The sequence below is a fragment of the Cannabis sativa genome, chromosome 1 (assembly GCF_029168945.1).
Source record: "Cannabis sativa cultivar Pink pepper isolate KNU-18-1 chromosome 1, ASM2916894v1, whole genome shotgun sequence".
In the NCBI taxonomy this organism is placed as follows: Eukaryota; Viridiplantae; Streptophyta; class Magnoliopsida; order Rosales; family Cannabaceae; genus Cannabis; species Cannabis sativa.
Genome location: NC_083601.1, coordinates 42,315,568 through 42,318,753, shown reverse-complemented (window position 1 = coordinate 42,318,753; position 3,186 = coordinate 42,315,568). Strand labels below are relative to the sequence as shown.

The window sequence follows — 3,186 nt, the reverse complement described above, 5'->3', positions numbered from 1 at the left end:
TTTGAGTTTCTAGAGTTTTAATAGAGGCTCTAGTCTCCATCATGAATTGGAGCAATAAATCAGCTTGGATATTGGAGCCTCCACTAGGACTTTGTTGTTGGTTTTGTTGGGGCTGATTTCTCTGCTGGTAGAACCCCTGTTGGTTGTGCCCATAATTATTATTTTGGGAGTAGTTCCCAATGGCTTTTGCTTGATCCATTGGCAAATTATCCACATCTGCCTGACACTCTGAAAAGTGATGGTTGCCTCCACATATCTCACAAATAGCTTGGGCTTGTTTAGCTTGCCCTGCAATCAGCTTTGTCAAGGCCTCAACTTGAGCTGTTAACTTTGTGATGGCATCAACCTCTAGCACACCAGCTACTTTCTTAGTTTGACTCCTTTCAGTTGGCCACTGCTGATTATTTAGAGCCATCTCCTCCAATAGATCGTAAGCCTCATTAGCACTCTTTCTCATAAAAGCTCCACCAGCTGCTGCATCTATCAGAGTTCTAGTGTTACCAACCAACCCGTTGTAGAAATTGTGAACCAGCATCCACTTTTCTATGCCATGATGAGGGCATTTTCTGATTAGATCTTTAAACCTCTCCCAAGCCTCATAGAGAGATTCATTATCTTGTTGGCAGAAATTGTTAATTTCTCCTCTCAGCTTTGCAGACTTCGCTGGAGGAAAGAACTTTGACAAGAATTTTGTTGCCAGATCATTCCATGTAGCAATAGAATTCGGTGGCAAAGAATTCAACCAACTCTTGGCTCGTTCTCTGAGCGAGAATGGAAACAACCTCAATCTAATGGCATCGTCGCTAACTCCATTAACTTTAAAAGTTTCACAAAGTTCCATGAAGTTAGAGAGATGCAAATTAGGATCTTCAGAAGGGAGACCACCAAACTGAACTGAAGACTGCACCATTTGAAGGATGGCAGGTTTGATCTCGAAGTTGTTTGCATCCACTGCCGGTGGCCTAATACATGACTGCACTCCCGTCAGAGTAGGGAGAATGTAATCTCTCAAGCTTCGGCCATTAGCTTGATCTTCCACAGCGCCTCCATTATTACCATTATTACGCCCATTGTTCCCAACATTATTGTTCACATTGGCAGCCATGGTTTCTGATGTTTCGGCGATTCTTTGAAACTCTTTCTTGCCTCTTGTTCTTTCGATTCTTCCTGCAAGTTTTCTCAATTTCAGGATCAACTGGTAATATGACTGATTGTCCTTGACGGCGCATGCACTTAGGATTCCTGAAATAAATAAAGAAAATATTGCAAGAAAAAGGTTAGAAAAATCAGCAAGAGAAAATATACCAAAGTAGAAGTTAGTATAATTTTATGTAATATTAATCTTTAAACAATTCCCCGGCAACGGCGCCAAAAACTTGTTGCTATATTTTTAAACGCTACGCAAGTATACGCAATCAAGTAGTAAAATCTCACACAGGTGAGGTCGATCCCACAGGGAATTGGATTAAGTACCACTAAATTATACTTATGATTCTATTCGGTAAATCAAAAGTAATTATGGTTTAAAAACAGTAAAATTTGAAAGAAATTCAGAAAACTTAATAACACAGTTTAAAATTGAGCAAGATGAGACAATAGGGAGGAGAATCCTGTTGTTGTTTACCCAAATTGTTAACGATTAATTACTATCCTATTCTTGGGGTGAATGACAGATTATAAAATAACCTAGCTCCTTTCAGATCTTCTAGATTCTAAATCACATGTTATCTAATTAATTCCTTAATTAAACTAACATGAAATCAGCATTAAGCAATAATCTACTCGTCACATAAGTCATGTAAATACTTTCGTTTCACATAGAACATCGATTATCTTAATTTTAGCATTCTCAATTCTCACTTTTCAGATTTTGAATTGAGATCATAGAGCATGCACAAGGTGATCAATCTTAAACATGAAATTAAACACAAATTAAGATAATTTCACACACACAAGAATTGAGGAATGGTAATTAAACATTAACTAGGCAAAACATTAAACAACAATCATCATCCTCCCTAAATGGGAAATTTAGTTCAGAAACAAATCCATAACCATTCCTATGACAATATTCAACATAAATAAATTAAAGAGGAATAGAGAAAGAAACTGTTGGTGGATTGACTCTGGATCTTCACTTTGATTTTCTCTGCTCTTCTTGCCTCTTTCTGCTGTGTTTTAGGGTTCCAAATCGCTCTCCTGACTTCCAATCGCAGTTTTCTATTTATACTTGAAATTTAGGGTTCGATGGACGAAATTACCCCCGGTCCGTACGGGATCTCGCCGCGGCCACACTTCCTCTCGCCGCGGCGAGAATGTGCCAAAATTAGGCACTCTCTGTTTCTCGTATCTCGCCGCGGCGAGACTCTTCATCGCCGCGGCCAGATATGCAAAAACTCAAAAAATGAAGTTTTTCTTCGGCTCAGCACGTTTTTCAGTGATTTCTGCACCCTAGACCTCTTTTACTCCAAAGAACCTGAAAACATAGAAAACAAGCGTAATTCCGTCCCAACACAGCTAAGAATGCACATAAATTGGATCCAAAACATAGGCTAAAAATAGCCTAACAAATGACAGATTATAAAAATTAACCTAACTCTTTTCAGATCTTTTAGGTCCTAAATCACATGTTATCTAATCATCTCTGGGATAGATTAACATATAATCAGCATTAAGCAATAATCTAAATGTCACAAAGGCTATGCAAATACTTTCGTTTCACATCAAAACCTAGTTTATCCAATTTTAGCATTCCCAATTCTCACTTTTCAGATTTTGAATTAGGATCATAGAACATGAAGAAGGTGATCAATCTTAAACATGTAATTAAACACAAATATGGATAAATTCACAATCAAGAAAGGAGAAATAGCAATTATCATTAACCGAAAGTAATTTCAATCAACATTCATCATCTCCCTAAATAGGAGTTTAGTTCATAAAATCCATAATAACATCCATAATCAAAACTAAAACAGAAATTAACATAGAAACTAAGAGTTTAAGAAAGAACTAGTTGGTGATTGCATTCCTGATCGCCACAATTGCTTCCTTTGCATCCTTCTTCATCTCTAGGGTTTTATTTTTGCCTCCCTTCCTTCTAAAACATGAACCCCTTAAATAGAAATTAGGGTTGCTACCTCTTTGAAAAAGTCAAAAACTGCCCAAAAATCTCGTTTTTCGCCC

General features: G+C 37.4%; 1 non-coding gene across 1 annotated transcript; it reads left to right on the top strand.

Annotated features, from left to right (window-relative positions):
* Window positions 1–545: 545 nt before the first annotated feature.
* Window positions 546–652, top strand: LOC115724379 (small nucleolar RNA R71). Its single transcript, XR_004013172.2, has one exon. It is a non-coding gene; the product is annotated as a small nucleolar RNA R71 (small nucleolar RNA).
* The last annotated feature ends 2,534 nt before the right edge of the window (window positions 653–3,186 follow it).